Raw genomic sequence first — 18,993 nt, 5'->3', positions numbered from 1 at the left:
AAAAAGTTCACCATACAATGTTAAGTGAAGCGAAACAAAACAAGTGGCCTAGTATGAACTCAAGTATGACATCCATCCATCCATCTTTTAGTGCTCAGAAAAAATGGACATGAATGTGCTTACTAAAAAGAGTAATAAAAATTGAATTATCCATATTCTCACTATCCAGAGTTTAGCCTTCCTAAAATACATATTGTATTTTCTTCGGATCCCTTTTCCTTGTGTACAGCAGACTCACACTATACATTTATTTGACTTAGTTATTTTAACCGGAATGTAAATATTTGACTCTGCCTGCCACCAGTGAGCAGACATCCCAGCCTGTGTGTGGGATGAGAGATATGAACTTGTAATTCCTTTAGTCTGCCACGATTCTCCATCGTGTGAGAACCTCACAATGCTGCATGTCATTCTGGAGTTTCAAGAGAGTTAGTTGTGGTGCTCTTGTGGTGGTGGTAATTGTTTTAATTCAACATATCACCTAAAAAAAAAGCTACTTTTATATATGTTGCTGGAGATGGAACCCAAGGCCTCGTTCATGCAAGGAAAGTGCTCTACCACTGAGCCACATGTCAGCCCCTGAAGACTACTATTCATGGCTGTTCAACTAAGGAATAAGACACTGTTCCAATGCTGGGCTTACTGCCTGATGGCACAGTACTTCACAGCAGATTTAAATACAAGGGACTTTCAAAGGTTATTCTGTTTCTAAGCAGTTTCCAGCTTGGGTACTAAATATGCCTGTGAACTCCACATAAATTGCAATCCACCACATGCATCGAGGTCTTTTGGATGTAGACTGGGTTATGCATTGGGTACACTTCCTTCCAGAGCCTCTGTCCTCTGGGCAGGCCTGGGGTGCTCCCAGGACTCCTCCACATTCATTGCATGTTCGATACTTAAACAGACTTTCAACTAGAACCCCCCTTATTTCTTTAAGCCTAAAAACTCCACAGTGGAAAAATAATTGAACACCTTTTAAGGATTCAATATCAGATATCCACAGACTTTTCCTGCTAGACCAGAGGGGCTTTTGAGCACCTGATTTCAGAAGGGAGACAAGAGGCACCCTGAAGAAGCCATTGACAGGGAAGAAACATAGTGGATCAGACTTGGGACAGGCCCTGTTATTGGAGGGAGGTTGGGGGGTCCAGATGAAGGGGGTGTGTGTGTGTGTGTGTGTGTGTCTATGAAGACTCATGAGCTCAGGGCATCTCCCTTCTCCTCAGATGGCCTTGATGGCTAGAAAATAGAGGAATTTGCTATAAAACACAGCAGTACAAGCCTTGTCCCCCAGGAGCAAGAGTGCAAAGGTGCAAATTAGTAGTACTGACTAGAAGAGAAATGACCACTGAAGGCCCAAGGAAGGGAGCAGGGAGTTGAAGGCCAAGCATGGAGACAATCAGAAGTCAGGACCTGATGAGTACTGCTCTGCAACATGGGCCCTCAGAAAGATAAGCTGGTGATTCTAGAACAGCAGGAGCTGATAAGCAAGGCCAGGCAAGGCGCATGGGAGCAGCAGAGTTTAGCATCAGCAGAGCCCCACCAGTGAAGGGGGCCCAGGTTTGATAACACAAGGACACTAGGAAGGGCAGCTGGAGCAGGGGACTTCAGATTAACAGGTGACAGTTGTGCTAACACACCACATGCTGTTCCCCCAACACATATACCAAACTCACACAATACATACCACATATATTGCACATTTACACATCCATATTACATATTACACACACTCACCCCACTACACACATACCAGCCATATTCATGAACTCCTAGAAAGACACAGCAAAAGGAAGTACTGAGTTTCTCTATCTTGATGCGAAGGCAGTTGCTACTCCAGCAATGTGAACATGTCCAAGATATAGATATGATGATTCTGGAAAACATCAAAAATACAATAAAACCTTAAACATTGGACTATGTTGGTTTGGGGGTTTATGACATTTCTATTTGAAAAAGCTACTGTAAATGTGTGTATACTTAAACTCACTCACTGACATATTCTGTATTTTAATCCACACCCATGTCTACACATACAGAGACATGGCAGTGGACACCAGGATGGTCCACCCAGATTCCATCCTCCTTCAAGGCTGGCCTGGGTGCTCATCCCCCAGCTGCAGAGAGGACTGGTGGCTGACAGTGCTTGGTGGAGTCCTTGCAGGGGTGTTGCCCTCAGGCTGAAGACACCATTTATCCAAGGCTATGCTGCTCCTGTGGCCTCAGTGTTTGTGTCTCCTCAAAATTCATTTGTTAAAACATTAACCTCTATGGTGAGAGGTGATTAGATCAGGAAGGTAGAGCCTCCATGAATGGAATTAGCACCTTTATGAAAAAGGCCCAAGGGAATGTACTTGCCTTTTGGTTACATGAGGACCAAACAAAAAGTTTCCCTCTATAAGGAATGGTACCTCATCAAGGGAAAAATCTGTTGGCAGCTTAATCGTGGCCTTCCCAGCTTCAGGAACTGTGAGAAGTAAATCTTTGTTGCTTATAAGTCACCCAGTTTATGGTATTTTTAACCCAGCATCCTGACTGGACCAGCTTACTTCTGGGCAGTCCAGGTGTGAAGACTTGTTAGTGGAGAGAGACAGAGCTGGTTTTCTTACTCCTGTGGGGGCAACTGTGAACAACCATTCCAACTGAAGAGCTTCATATGAGAGCCTATGAGGCCTTTGTTTTTGCCGCCATGTGGTTCAACTTCTTCTTCTTCTCATTCCTCCTTCCTTGACTTCCCACAACAGCTAATCCCCAGGGCACTCCCAGAGTATGTTTCCTGACTCACAATACTTGCTCCCAGAAGTGGTCCAAATGGGACCTAAATGGGATTTGGAAGTTGGAGCCATGCTGACCAGCTGACTCTGAGGTCCTCATCACTGTTGATGGTACATGTTGTACATGGTAGCAGTGTTGTTTAAACTTCTGTCATAGTGAACTTGGATGGGATTTGGGTGGAAGGAAATGTATTGGCAGGTACAATGGATTGGGCGTTTGGGAAGATATGGGAAGTACTAGTTATAAGGACTAGGGATGGACAGCTAATGTTGAAGTATAAATTTGTAAGCCAGATGTGGTAACACATGCGTGTACCAAGTGACCCAGGAAGTGGAGATGAGGGGGACAGTGATCCATGTCTGACCCAGGCAAAAGAGTGAGACACTATCTGAAAAAACCAAACCAAAAAAGAACTGGGGGTATGTCTCAAGGAGTAGACAGCTTACCTAGAAAGGACCTGAGTTCAATCTTCAGTACTGCAAATGATAAAATGCTCAAATTGTAGAAAGACAGAGAAAAGTGATTGTATTCCTTTTCTATTGCTGCTACAAACTTGGTGACTTAAAACAACCCAACTTTGTTACCTTACAGTTTTAGAAGGTTGATGTCCAAAATGGGTTTCAGTGGCTAAAATCAAGGCATTAACAGGATGCACTCTTTCTAGAGGTGACAGAGTGCAAACTGTTCTTTGCCTTTTCCAATTTCCAGATGCCACAGGCAATCCTGGACTTAAAGCCTCCAAGCAGCAGCCATACCACTTCAACTTCTGTTTCCATCATCCTATGCTCTGACTTTGGTCCCCCTGCCCTCCTGACTTCCTCTCTCACTTGTAGGAACTCTTGGGACTGCATGGGTTCCAGGCACATGATTTAGAATCATGTCCCATCTCAAAATAGTCAATGTCTCAAATGCTGATTAGAATATGGCCATCTTTGGGGGCTAAAATTTTGCCTACCACAGTGATTAATCAAAATTTATGTGAAGTGAGAAAGCCATCAAGACTCCTTGACAGGTTATAAAAAGACTCACTTTCTGCAGCTGGAAGACAGAAAAATATTGAGGATCCAACCAGGCCAGTGATTGGAAAACTATCAGAGCTCCAGAGAAGGCTGCCATAGCCATTGACACAGATTTGCTGTACCCAGACTGGGGCCTTAGTTGAGAAGGAGTGTGATATGTTATAGGGGTATCTAAGTGATGCATTTGATAACTTGGAATTTTCAGATTCTTCTAAGCCCCATGAACCAGTTAGAGGCTAGATCCCTGTATCTGAAGATGGTGAAGAGGCCTATATTGAGCAAGACAGCATGAACCACCCTCTGTGTCTAGCCCCATCTTCCTGCTTAACCACTGGTGACATAATTAATCACAATATGACCTCATTAGGGAAAAGATGTATCTGTTAAGAGAGAAAGAATTGCCAGGCACCAGTGGCTCACTCCTAGTTATTCAGGAAGCAGAAAGCAGGAGGATCACAGTGCAAAGACACACTGAGTATATAGTTTGCAAGACTCTATCTCAAAAAAAAAAAAAAAAACCCATCACAAAAAAAAGGGCTGGAGGAGTGGCTCAAAATGTAAGGCCCTGAGTTCAAACCCTAGTATCACAAACACAAAAAGAATTATACCTCAAAGGAGCTGAAGAATGTAGTCAATCCAATTGAAGACCATTTGGAGCCAAGAGGATATGAATGGCTATGTCCTGAGGGTGCTTGACAATAAGCAGCCCTTATCTAACTACATATCCTGAGATGGTGCTAATTTCTGCTTTGGGCTGCTATTGTAGCATGCAGAAGCTTGGAGGAAGCAATTTGCTCCATTGAGTGAATTAGAGGAAGAGGGATGCAAAGGCTTGGAGAGGCTGGCATTCTGGAGTGTATGTGCTCTGTAAGGCTGTGCCCCCAGGGAGGCTCAGAGGACATTCCACAAGCACAGAGAAGCTCAGAGGTGCCACCCTCTCCAGATCAGATTAATGAGAGATGTTGCTACAGAACTGTGCTCCCTGAGAACAATGGAGCAGACAGGATCTTGAAATGGAAGAGGTAGGTGACAGTGCCACAGGTCAAGAAAAAGTGGTGACCATTTTCCAAAATTGCAAGGTCATGACTTTGTAGAAAACCTTGGGGGTGGCTAAAAACATGGAGTCCCTCAGGATACAATAGGTGGTAAAATATCAAGGGTTTTCTCAATCCATAGAGCCAAAAGAAATCAAGGGTGTATGACCAAGAAACTGAAAGCAGTCATACAAATAAAAAGTCACCATCCCTTGTATGGTTTCCAGTCTTGACAAAGTTTGGACTGCCCACAGGCCATTGACTGAGGAAAAACTGAGGGTCTCCAGGAGAAAAGTGTGCATGGTAAGTATAAACAGTAATGGGCTCATCTCCAAAGAGACATATGGCCATTTACTCAAGTAACTATACATTGTAAAAGGAAATGCAGGGTGTTTCCAGGATTCTTGAGCATAGGGTCTGAATTGGGATTGAAGTAGGAAGACTTGTCAGGGTCTTCCTAGTAGAGTCAGGTACAAGAAACGTGGAGTCCTGGCCAAGGCCTAGTTACAATAGAGCAGGTCCACCAGTCTAACCAGTGGTGATTGTCCTAGTCCTACATGGTTTGATGCAAATGGACATAGATGGTAGAAGGAAAGAACCTCACCTCACATTGGCTCCTTAGTGAATTGGGGTCAGAGGTATCACTGTGTACATATTATTATCTGTACATAATAAGTGTCAAATAAAGGTGGATGAAATGATTCTAGTGATGACAATAATTCTCCACAATGTGGTTAAAAGATTTCAGTCCAAACAGCTTTCAGCAAAAACCACATTATTACTTTTTGATTTGCAGGAAACTTTCAGAAAGCAAACTTCCTGATGCAAGATTTAATGCGGTTAGATGAGAAGAAGAGTAATTCATTGCCAAAACAAAATTGTGGAGGAGACACATTAGAGACTCTTCTTGTCATAAATTATTCTAATTGACCACCTTGTCTACTTCAATGTTGTAGACAAAAATTGCCATGGAAACTTTTTCATTATTTTCTGCTTGGATTCTGTATCTTTTGATTTTAAGTAAAAAATCATTGGAGTTACTAGGAGTGGGCTCAGAGAAAATGTTGCTTGATTCCTAAAAAAGATTGTATTTCTATTAATGCATGATTAAAATATATCTTGAGTGGACAAAATGTTCCTGCTTGAAGGTTCAGAGCTGAATTAGGTAATTAATAAGTACCGGGGGTTGAACTCTGGGCCTTATGCTTGCTAGGCAGTCATTCTACCAATGTGCCATGTCCCCAGCCCTTTTTGCTTTAATTATTTTTGGAGATAGCATCTTGCATTTTTTGCCCAGGCTGGCCTGGACCACAATTCTATTTATGTTTCCTGCATAGCTGGGAAGGCAGGCGCACACCTGGGCAGGGGCCTAACTATTGGTTGAGATGGAGTCTCACAAACTTTTTGCCTGGGCTGGCCTAGAACTGCGATCCTCCTAAGTAACTGGGAATTACAGGCATGAGCTATTGTGCTCACCAGCAATTAATTTTTAAATTGTAACATATAACTCATATATATAAAAACAAGTAACCTATTACTCCCACAAAGAGATGTGATTATTCCCTGGGAAACCTCAGATCAAGAAGGAGAACACTGCCAGCTCTCCAGAGCATCTGTGTCCCCCTCCAAATCATAACACCTTTTATTTCCCCCTGGAGAGAACTTCTCATTCTCATTGTCATCTGATAATCTAGTCAGCCATTTGTGGAAATGGAAGGTCTGGGAGACTTTTTGAGAGACTTTTTGGTCTTGCCATTCAGTAACGAGTAAATAGGGGTCCATATGAGAACACTCTTGTATCCACCCCTAAAGCAATCATGGAGGCACTGATCTCCATCAGGTGTTAGAAAAAACACTGACCTGAAAAAGGGAGAAAGAACTTAACAATTAATATAAAATGCTCAAAAGTGTTCCTGTGATACGGGGAGTCATTCATGACCTGCTGCTTTCTTGAAACTGTCTGATATGAATTATACTCCTGCTCTCTCTTCCTCCTCCCCTGTGTCTCCCCAAGTCTCTCTCATGCACCACTCACTCACTCACTCAGCAACTCTTCAGAGACCTCTGGAGATTTACTGAATTTGACTTCTGAATTTCAAGTTTCATTACAAACAAAGACCCCTTTTCCTATTGATTTTGTCCCAGTTTTCTGGAAGCTATAAAAGATTCTTGGCTTTGCTATGTAAATCTCAGAGGAATGTCTTTCTTTTCCCTTTGGAACTTCTTAAAACAAATCAGCATAATTTTGTCAACTTACTCCATTAGCAGAAAGCTTCCATTCTAGTCCTTAAACCACTTAGTGAGAAATGTTTTCTTTAGATTTTTGTTGATTATTTGTAAAATAATCTTGCTTTGGATCAAAACAAGTGATCCAAATACTTCATTTATTTTTGTTCACAAGAAGACTGAGAAAAAAACCTCTTCTTTCCTGAGAGGTAAAGGCCTGGCTGTAACACCATTGCTTCAAACATAATTCCTTAAAATATAAGACTGTTCACGTTTTCTTTTCGGAAGAGAGGTATACTCAAGCTGTCATTATTCAGCTGAACTGCATCTCTTTTGCTGTCCAAGATCAATACACTACCATGCACAAAGGAACACTAACTCCATGTAGACAAACAAGGGCTTTTCTGAGGGACTTTGAGACAGTTGATGCTCTGTTTCTTCCTGTAAATACACTTTCTTCCCCCTGGGAAGGGCCATGCAGAGCCTTGCAGGAGTTGCTTACAACACAGACAATGGTCAATGCCTATCAATTCTATTTTCCAGGAGAAAAGCGGAATCATTGCTCCAATGTGTCCAAGGGTTTCCAGCCCATAAATGGAATTTCCTGAGTGTTCTAAAAGATAAGAAGTCAGACTTGCAAAGGCACAAGAATGTTCACAGTAGTATCTTTAAGAAAAAAAATCCTAGAAGCAATTCAAATATCAGTGCAGAATTGTTTAAATAAACAATCTAGCCATATGTTAGAGAGAAGATGCTTCTTCACTTACAGTGACATTGTGTCCTGTTAAACCACATTAAGTTGAAACTGCAGTTAATGTGCCTAACCTACCTGATCTCTGCTCAGAACACTTGGATTAGCCTGAGGTTGGGCAAAACCATCTACCACTTTATTATTTTATAATAAAGTGTTGATTATCTCATGTAACTCATTTAAAATCAAAATGGTTGCATGGGCACACTTTTGCACCATTGTAAAGTCAAAAATTCATTAGGCTGAACCATCATAAATCAGGGACCATTTGTACATGGAACTCTTTGAAAGATCACTATGTATTCACAAGCAGGAGAAGATCTTTGTCACACTGAGATGTGAGTGCAGACTATGAAGTAATCACATAATTCTATTTTTTGAAATTGCATATATATGAGCTGAAAAGACACATAGAAAGTCATTCTCCCATGCTCAGAATGCCTTATTCTGGGGAGGGAGATTAAGAGTGATTTTATTTTCTTCATAACATTCTGAATTTCCTTAAGGTTAATGTTAGATGATTGTTCTGTGATATGGATTTTACCAAAACCAATCCAAATGGGATTTCCCATATTGCTTGAATTTTCTCCATAATCATATATTATACTTAAAGATCAGAAAAATGGTAAAATGACTCCAGATTTTAGAAAAGAATTGTCTGGCTAGTTTATTTAGTCTTATTTTGTTTTCATAGTGCCAAATTGGCTACAAAGTAAGGTAGAGGGTTTGATCAAAAGTATTGCCTTCAATGTAGACTAAGTGCAATGTTTCAGAGAAGTTCCTGTATTTCAATTCACACAAAAATATTTTACAGCAGGTCTTAATTTGGGTGTTTCTATGAGAAGTTTTAAAATTTGCACTAAATGTGAAAGCTAAAATGACAATGAAATAGCTAATATTCCTTGAGATTTCCAGAACTATATTATTGCTACATTATAGTCACAGCATATGTGAAAAGCACTTTGACTTCTTGTCCTCTTGATGTTTCCATGAAACTATTTTGGAAGACTGCCAGGCATGTGTTCAGCAAATGTTTTGCACTAGAAATGTTTTGTCATAGTCATAAACTGATCAAATAACCATGATAATTTAAGGGTTCTTTTGTCCATATGCCTCAATGTTTTGTTCATTTGCTGGAAATATGTGCTTTGTTTTTAGCTAAAATCAGATTCATTTGTGTTAAAAAATAAATAAATAAAGAGTTGTGTATTTCCCAAAGCCATATTGTAACATGAGATCTGTAAAAGATTATAGAAATAAGTTAATCATCGTTTGGCATGAAGTGAGAAGAAAGCTATATATGGGCCGTGTTTTCATAGTAAGAACATTTGATTTTGGTCAAATCCATTTCAAGGAGGAATTAGGATTCATTTCAACCTTGGTATGCCTGGGATTTAGATGCCAGATTATTTTAATTGGAAACATGTTTTCACATTCTGAGTCACTCTCAGACACAATGTTTCCATTTCAAACACTGCAGTCTTAGGCAGCAAACCCCCCATTTATCTGAAAACCTGAACCTCCAGCTCTCCACTGAGAACTAAGAACAGAGCAAAAAGAGGTTTGGAGCACTGAAATACAAGTCATCAATCCTTTGCACGCCAGCCCATCTCTCAGAAGTCTATAAAAGATTAAGACCTACAAATGCAGAAAGGACTCTGGTAAACCAAACTGAAAATAGTACCAAGTAGTGACAGTTGACACCATAGTCAGAGGGGCTCTGCCAAGCTATGCAGCAGACATGATGATCAGGACATGGACGCCAGGAACCATTTCTTATAGGATCAGTGTACTCTTCAAGGGTAGTAGTGTTGATTCCAAAGTACAATGAAGGACACTGATTATTTGCTCCCCAAATACATGTCCTCCAACCACGGTGCTTGAAAGGGGCCACCTACGGCTCTCAGAGCTCTAGCTGATTGGCTGTGACTTGCCATTTATGAGTTATATGGGCAGTACTTCCAAAGACAAGGACAACAGTATTACCTTCCCTCATTAATTATATCAGGATTAGCCTCACCACTGGTACTTATATGAATTAATAGGATAGAAATATCGAGAACATGATCTCGGCACACAATGACTTAGAAGAAAAATTTACAGCTTAAACAAGTACAGGTTAGGTATCACCTGAAATGCTTGGGACCAGAAGTGTTTTGGATTTCAGAGTTTTTTGGATTTTGGAGTATTCACAAATACTTAATGAGATACCTTGGGGATAGGACCCAAGTCTAAACATACAATTCATTCATGTTTCATACAGCTTACTCGCATAGCCTAAAGATAATCTTGTACAGTATTTTTAGCCACCTACATTTTAGATGGCAACCTATGACATGAGTGGAAAATTCCACTGTGGAATTTTCCTACTTTTGGCATCTTCTCAGTGCTCAAAAAGCTTCTGAGTCTGTAGCATTTTGGAGCTCTGATTTTCAATTGAGGATGCTCAGCTTGTCTATATTTTGGTATAAGCATTTTCATATCTATATGATGAGACCTTGCTAGGTTTTCTCATGGAAAAAAAATCAGTCAACTAGAATCTGCCCAGTTTTTAAATGTAGCTCACAAAATTATACTGTGATTGTGTAAGCCTGTTATCAGGTTTCACTTGGAGAAAAGAGTTTTGAATGAGTGTGTTTTCCAATCAGAGAAGGCATGAAAGGAGCAAGAAAATGAATCAGGGACCTGGTCTGGATTTTGCAAACAGGACTTTCCTGTTTTGAAATCACAGGACACAGACGCAAAGCCTGTTATTACTCTCACCTTCCCCTGGGCCTCAGGGGCCGCAGGCAGCTCCCCTGGGATGTGCAGTTGTTCACAACTGACCTCTGCCTTGGCCACAAATAGCAAAGCAGAGGAGTGTGGGGTTGGTGCAGTGACCAATTTAGGAAGCACTAATGTGCAAACACTTTCCTTGAGGGATTTTTTTTTTTTTAAGCACAAGTTTTTTGGGTTTTTTTTTTTTTTTTTTGCTTTTTTTCCAGGAAAAAAAGAGGGAAATTTAACATAAAAATTAATTTTGTAAGTTTGAAATTACATAATGGGTATGTTTAGCATTTGTCTTTTTCTCCTGCTGGGAGGGAGGAGGCAGGTGACATTTTTTCTTACAGCAATTGGGAATTCCTTGCTGGTTGCTAGCAAAAGCATGATCTTTCTCACTTTGCTTTTGTATGGATTGCATTACTCTGGGTGAAGTGAAAAGGCAGAGGAGCCAATCTTGCTAAAAGGGTTTCTCTAACCTGGTTTTTTGTATCTAGGAACTCATAACAGACACAACTGAAATCCTACTATTAATTTTGTTTGGATGAATACATTCTAAATATGGAGGCACTTTTATAGAAGGTAATAGAATGACGAGTGGAAACAGCAGCCCCTGTCATCCAGAGCAGGCAAGTGTGCTGAGAGAGCTTTATGGATGTTAGAATGTACTAAAGAAGATCTGGGTGTGGTAGTGCATACCTGTAATCCCAGTTACTTGGGAGGCAGGGATGAAAAGAATCATGGATCAAGGCCAACTCATGCAAAAGTTAACAAGACCCCATTTCAACCAACAATCTGGGTTGTGGTAGTGCCTGCTTGTAATTTGAGCTACCTGGGAGGAACAGGTAGGAGGATTGCTGTCCAGGCTATCCCTGGGCAAAAGTGAGACCCTATCTGAAAAATAACTAAAAGCAAAAAGGCCTGGAAGTGTGGTAGATCACCCACCTAACAATTGTGAGGCTCTGAATTCAAACCTCAGGACTGACGAAACAAATCAATGTCTAGAGAAAAACTAGACAGTGGGGTATTTTTCTGAGTCTACCTTCTTTCTTCTTTATGCTGCCTTTTCTCCCCAGTGGGGCATCCTGGAGGCTGATAGACACACTGAAAGGACAAAGAGGTTTAAAACTGGTTCTCATTCCAAATATGAGCAGGCACTGGGTACATGGCAGAGGGAACACAACGAACAAAGACAGAAGGAGAAAAGGCATTAGCAGGCTACAGGGGAGGGGAACATTGCCATTTCTGTATATATTCTGAAATGAGACACTAAGCCCAGCAATGTTGAATGTCAGTCCACAGTTATCAAAAGTGCTTTTGAAATTCTTTATATTTGAAATGTCAATTCCAAATCCTGCAAGCATCTATCCGTAAATATTACTCAACAAATATTATTTGTCAAGTGCATGTTTTCTTGCTTCCATCATCAGGAAAACATTAGCAAATACTTGTAATACTTCCCCGAATTAATTTTTTAAAAAATTAAGGTTTCTTAGAAACAGATAGCCTTCCTTTTATTTTTGCCATTGTGGGTTTTTGACTCAGTGCCTCTTGCTTGCTAATAGCCTTTCCTGAGCACACACTCCAACTCCGTAATCCCTTGGCCTCTCACTCCTCTTCCTTCTCATCCAGATCTGTCTGCTCAGGTGCCACTTCCTCTAGGAAGATTTTCTGAACCTCCGAGTCTGGATTTGGGACTCTATCAGCATGTCCCCTTAGCATCCTACACGTGTCCTGTCTGAGCCCTGAGCACACACCTCACAGCAGTGGGTGCCTGCTGCTCTTGATTCTGCTGGACCCCAAGCTGCATGAAGTCAGGAAGAGGAAGTTAGGAATCTAGGCTTTGGGACAGTAAAATAGACCTTGTAGGGCACACCGAGCCACACAGAATTGTCAGTATTTTACATATACTGACACAGCTCATCTTCAGTACAATAGAAATTGGAGCAGAGGTCAGTTCTCTTTCCCAAGGTCACACAGACAGTGTCACATGCAGTGCCAGAGCCCTGGCCATTGCTCCTAGTGACCAAACTCTCTATGCTGCCTCTGAAATCTAGAACAAAGCCAGCCACTTACCAGCCCATTAATTACTTACCCTGAATGAACCTCAACTTTCTCATCTGCAAAGTGGGAATAAACAATAGTATCTGCTTCAAGGAATTGAGAGGATTCAAGGAGGTAATGCACCCAGTAGAGAGTACATGCAGCACAGTCCTTGTCACATGACAAATGCTCACTAATTATTCACAATTGCCAAGGAGGCTTATTCTAATAGTCTTCTTTTCCTTTCTTCTTCCTCTTCAGAATTGTGCGTGCAGATCTAAACAAAAGGTTGACATGAAGAAATAAAGGAATGGATGAGTGAATGCATAAAGAAGGGATGACAGGCAATTTTCTTTGAAGCCACTTCCCTGTGTCTTAGCCACTCTTTCACTGCAGCAGACTGAAGGCGATTTGGCTAGAACATCTGTCCCCTCCACAGGGGTTGGCCTAGCAGACCATTGCACCATTTCTGCCTCCCAGCAGTGTGGTCTACTGGAGTACATAACTTTCTTAGAACTAGAAACTTGGTTAAAAGCAGGGGTGTTCACTGGTGGCCAGTGGCTCATGCCTGTAATCTTGGCTACTCAGGAGGCAGAGATCAAGAAGATCATGGTTCAAGGCCAGCCCAGACACATATTTCATGACACCCTATCTCAAAAACACCCATCACAAAACAGGGCCGGCAGAGTGGCTCAAGTGGTAGAGTGCCTGCCTAGCAAGCGTGAGGCCCTGAGTTCAAACCCCAGGGCCACCAAAAAACAAAAAAACAAGTGGAAGAGTTGCCAGGCTGTCCTGCCTAATGCAGAGTCAGTACCCAAGACCCATTTGTAAGAGCTTTCGAAGTATATGTAACTTGAATATTAATTTAAACACGATGGGTTCCCCACATTGTATAATTAATATGTGTAATAAAAATGTGGGAAAATGTTACTTTAAGCAATCAAAATTAAAATTAGATATTGTGATAATTGCTTGAATTTATATGAAATCTCTCTTCTTTTGGAGTTCAGATATTCAAATAATGTTAACATTTTTAAGCTGCTATTTTTTTTTTATTGGGCTAAACATAAGTGACAGACATTCTTTGTTGACCACACCCATGGTCAGACATAAGCCAGAAACCAACACCAAGTGCAGTTCGGGCATTCCCAAATCAAATGCCATCAGGAAGGCATGTTAAAATCTCAGGCCTTCTCGTTTGTGGCGAGTACTTCTACATGCTCTTCTACTGTTTGCTTTTAGGGAGAATTCTTACACAGGAGGAATTTCCTATAAAGTGAAAGTTTCACTGCTTTCTCTTTTACTACTCCAATGGGAATTCAGAAAAGTTGTCATTGCATCCTGTGATCTGTGGGTAAGATTCCTGTGCCATTCATTCCTGAGCTTGTGTTTCCCCACATGTGTTGGGGATTTGACCATGTACCTACCGGGCATAAGTAGCATACACCCTTTTATCAACTGGGGTTTTGTCTGGTCCTCATTGTCCTGTAGTTCCCTTGGTAACCATCCCCCCTCCCCCCCCCCCCCCCCCCCGCACACACACACCTTATGTTTTGAGACAGGCTCTCCATATGCAGCTCAGGCTGGTCTTGAACTCTCATCTTCCTGCCTCCGCCTTCCAGACACTAGGATTACATATTTAATATGTTTCTGTAGACGTTTTGCTCTGTGTTGGGTGGTGGTTTGGTATTGGGGTATGTGCAGTTCCTGGTTTTGTCCCTTTGGCTTCTTCATCCAAAATGACAACTAAAATGGAATTCAAATTTGTGTGGGGACCATAGGTATTTTGGAAGAGTCCCTCCCCAGACGACTTCCCTTGTCCCAGTGGAACCAAAGGCAGAGCCTCACCTTGGGCACTAATAAACACAGTTTTGCTCTTGTCAACGTCAATGGCCCAAAGGAAATGAATTTCATTTCAACTGATTCTTTGACATTTTACACTGGTCTGTTGCTTTGGAAAGAGTTTACCTACAAATTTGCATATTGCTATGGAATTTAAGATTTACCTTCAGTTCTAATTAATCTGATTTTTTTTTTTTGGCTCTATCCAGTGCCTTGAAAATAGGAAGACAATAAAATATCAGGAAAAAAGATAAAACTCGGTGAGATTCAGCTCCAAACATGCTAGGTTCAGGGAAATTCCTGGGTTTGTTTTATTTGTTTGTCTTGTCTTTTACTCTGTAGAAGGTTGTAAGATAAATGCTTTGTTGTTACAAGGTTCTTATATATTTACCAGAAATCTGTATTCTTATCTAATGAAACTTAGACAGTTTCAAAGCCTCCACAAATATAGTTAAACCATTTCTCTTTATTTATAGAAAGTAGAAGTTAGATTAATTAAACTACAAGTGACAATTTACATTTTAATCATTGCAAAAACTTGAAAATAACCAAAATGTTTTTAGATAAATGGACAAATGGGTACATGCAAACATGGAATGTTATTCAGTATTAGAAATGAGCTTTTAAACCACACATACCTAGAGAAAATTTTAATGCATAGTTTTAAGTGAAAGAAGCCACTCTGAAAAGGCGTACTTATCTGTGGTCTTGGGGATTGAACCCAGGACCTTGCACACGCTAGGCAGGTACCCTCCCACCGAGCAACCTTCCCTGTATGACATTTAGAACTGGAGAGAGTATGGAGCAGGTAACAGATCTGTGGTTACCAAGGATTAGGGGAGAGATGGATGACCACGTGGAGCAAGTGGGATTTCTGGGGCAGTGAAAGACCATCTAGGCTACTAGAATGGTAGGCCCATGACCTTGTACATTTGGCCAAAAGAACAGGGTGTTGGACCCCAAGAATGAACCCTAATGTAGCATTGGATTTGGGTGACAAGGATGTGTCCATGTAGGTTATCAATTGGCACACGTGCACTACTTTGGTGCAGGATGAAGATGACAGAGCTGTACCTGTGTGAAGGCAGGGAGTATATGGGATATCTCTGTACCTTGCCCTTCCTGACAATCTTTTCCTTGAAATTTTGCTATGAACTGAAAACTTCTCTAAAAACAGTCTACACTATTGGTGGGAATATAAATTAGTACAACCATTAAGGAGAACAGTGTGGAGGACCCTCAAAAAACTAGCAATAGGTCTATCATGGGATCCAGCTTTTCTACTTCTGGGTATATAGCCAAAGGATGAGATCAGCAACCCAAAGAGAGACCTGCACATCCATGTTTATTTTTGAAAAAGTTTTATTAGCATATAATAGTTGAACAGGGGGATTGTGAACAGGGGGATTGTGACATTTGCATGTGCTTAGAATGTACCGTAGAGTTACCCCTTCCATCATTCTCCCTCATTCCCTTCACCTCCTTCAATTTTGGCAGGTTTCATTCTTCTATTTTCATATATGAATACGAAATAAATCCACTGTATTCATCCTCATTCACCCTTTCCTTATACCCAGTCACCTCCCGCAAATACCAGCCCCAGAAAAGACCTATTTTACCCTCTTGTCCTTCATTTTTAAAGTGTATATTGATAGTCCAAGGGGGATTTGCCTTGGTACTTCAGGCCTGAATACATCATGCTTTAATCAAATTAACTCCCCCATTACTTACTCTTTCTCGATCACCACACTCCCTAATATTCAGCAGCTTATGGTGCTTCACATTATATTCAAAGATAGATGCAATGTTTCAGTATTTTTCATTCTCTAACATTTCCTTTCCCTCTCCTGCCTCCCATAATCCCCTCAGACAGACTCACTAATTTTTTTTCTCTCACTATAGATAGATAGATAGATAGAGGATCATATATGTATTTATATACACATTTAACTTTAGGTCTAGCTTCCACATATGGGGAAAACATGGGACCTTTGACCTTTTGAACCTGGCTTACTTTGCTTAACATGATGTTCTCTAGTCCCATCCATTTACCTGCAAACATCATAATTCCATTCTTCTTTATGGCTGAATAAAACTCCATTGTGTCTATACACCACATTTTCTTAATCCATTCGTCAGTCATGGGGCATCTGGGCTGCTTCCAAAACTTGGCTATTGTGACTAGTGCTGCAATGAACCTGGGACACATCCATGTTTATTGTGGCACTCTTCACAACAGTTGAGATAGTACTCAGCCTATCAACGATGAATGGATAATGAAATGCACACACACACACACACACACACACACACACACACACACACACAATGAAATAGTCAGTTGCTGCAAAATTAATGAAACCAGAGGACTTTATGTTAGGTAAAATAAGCCAGGCACAGAAAGACAAGTGCTAGTGTTCTCTCTCATTTGTGGTAGCTAAAACAAAAAAAAGAAAAAAAAATGAATTCCAATGTAGAATAGTGATTACTAGATGGGAGGCTGGGATGACGGGAGGCTGGATTTGATCAGCGCACACTGTAGAAATGTATTAAAATATACACTGAACCCATAATATGTATAACTAATACATGTTGAGAAAAATTAATTAAATAAACCACAGTTAATGACTTACATTTCATGTATTAATAGTTCATGACATTATGGTCCAGGCCTATGTTGTTTCAAATATACTTTAAAAAACTGTTTAGATAAAAATAATAAGGTTTAGGAAATTGAAAAAAAAATCTCTAATGATTTCCCCTGGAAAGTTGCTAGTCGAAACAACAAATTGTAGGATTCTGGTCAGAAGATTTCCAAATTCTTTGTGTCTGGCATGGAAGCACCTAGGCAGGACATGCGGATGGAGTAAGGAGGTAACAGAGGTCAGTAAAGGTAAGGGGAAGGCATCACAAAAAGCAATGCGAGGGCAACGGGAGGAAGGGAAGGCTCCTTGTTGCAAGGTGCTCTGAACCTCATTAACCTACGGGCGGGATAAGATTTGGATGGTTCCTGACTGTCAAGAACAGGTGAGTGGGGAGGGATTTGGGTGGCCTCTGGTCTAAGGTGATGGATCGCCCTGTGCATATTTGCAATTAGAAAGGAGCCCTGGTAACTGGCTTGTTGGGGTTTTTTTGTGATTGAGAGGGAGAGAGAGAGAGAGAGAAAATGTTCAATCTGAAATACATTATGTTAAGTTATATGTGTTTAAGAGTCCTAATCTTTCCTTATTTCTAGCTGTCTCAACTTTACTGTACATAATTGAGTATGGACCAAAGTCTTAGAAAAGGGAAACTTAAAACTGTACTGAGGAAATTAATAAAATGAAACCTTTCCATAAGAAATGTGTAACACTGCTGGATGTGGTGGTGCATGCCTGCAATCCCAGCACTCTGGAAGCAGAGGCAAGGAAGATCACCAGTTCAAGACCAAGACCCTTTCTCAAAAAAAAAAGAGAAAAAAAACAAAAGGAAAGAAAGAATTTAAAAAAAGAAAAGAGATAGGCAAAACTTCTGTTTGTGATAAATGATGTGTAAAGGCAAGAGCTAGCAAGTGAATAAAGACACAATCACTTAAAGCACACTCATTCAGATAATGCTGCATGTGTTACTGACACTGAATGTGTGTCTTAGGCTGGAAACCAGATCCCTGGACAATACGTGGGGATAACAGATGTGGCTGCAAGACAAGAAGAGACATGCTAGCAAGGGCACAAAGGTGAGCTCTCCAGTGAAGAGTATCTATATATAGCAGGGACCTCTAGAATCCACCTCCCACACACACACACACGCACACACACACACACATACATGCACACACACATGCACACACACTATTCTTCTGTTCCTATGATTTATAAAGATTTGGGGTCTCAACATCAAGTTCCTATTAATGCCTATCTGCTGTTAGCCCTCTCTTAATTCCCATTCTTTCTCCTGGGGATCTATGTGCTAATTTGACCATTTTTCTATATCCTTATAATTTGAAAGTGATTTTAGGTGGTAACAATCTTTTGCCTCTGCAAATTCTATCCCAGTGGTCCTAGAATCTCAGAGTTGCCTGAGGTCATTGAGTAATCTACTCCAGCTTCCTACTCAGAAAGGAATTCCTGGATCATCTGATCCCTAAGGAATGCTGTTGGGATTTGGTTTTCTGTCTTAGAGAAGAGGGGACTCTTTCCCTCCACTGAAGGCCCACTCAAATCACTGATGGAAAATACTAACTGAGGATATCCTCCTTTCCATTTCTGCTCATTATCTTTTCTGTGCTCTACTTTGTGTTTTCCTAAGATAATATTTTTCATTATATTTTTGACCATACCTCTTTCTTTTTCCATCCTTCTCCCCTTCAGTTCTTCACTACTTCTTAATAAAGACTTTAGAAACAAAGCATTATAAATTTTGTATTTCTATCAGACACTGGAAAATACTTCAAATTCATTACAGACAAAATGTGAGCACACGTGCACATAATGGTACAATAGGAAATCAGAGCCAAGACTAGTCACCTTTCCCAAGGTCACTCAGCTTAGCAAATGACAGA

General features: G+C 40.7%; 1 long non-coding RNA gene across 1 annotated transcript in view; it reads right to left on the bottom strand.

Annotated features, from left to right (window-relative positions):
* Positions 1–12,493: 12,493 nt before the first annotated feature.
* LOC141422354 (uncharacterized) overlaps positions 12,494–18,993 on the bottom strand; it is a 46,867-nt gene continuing 40,367 nt past the window's right edge. The window contains exons 3-4 of the long non-coding RNA XR_012446903.1: positions 14,157–14,357; positions 12,494–12,888 (exon numbers count right to left, since the gene is read on the bottom strand). This is a non-coding gene — a long non-coding RNA (uncharacterized lncRNA). The remainder of the gene's footprint in view (positions 12,889–14,156; positions 14,358–18,993) is intronic.

Source organism: Castor canadensis, chromosome 4, assembly GCF_047511655.1.
Source record: "Castor canadensis chromosome 4, mCasCan1.hap1v2, whole genome shotgun sequence".
Lineage (NCBI taxonomy): Eukaryota > Metazoa > Chordata > Mammalia > Rodentia > Castoridae > Castor > Castor canadensis.
This window is presented reverse-complemented; position numbering and strand designations above follow the sequence as displayed.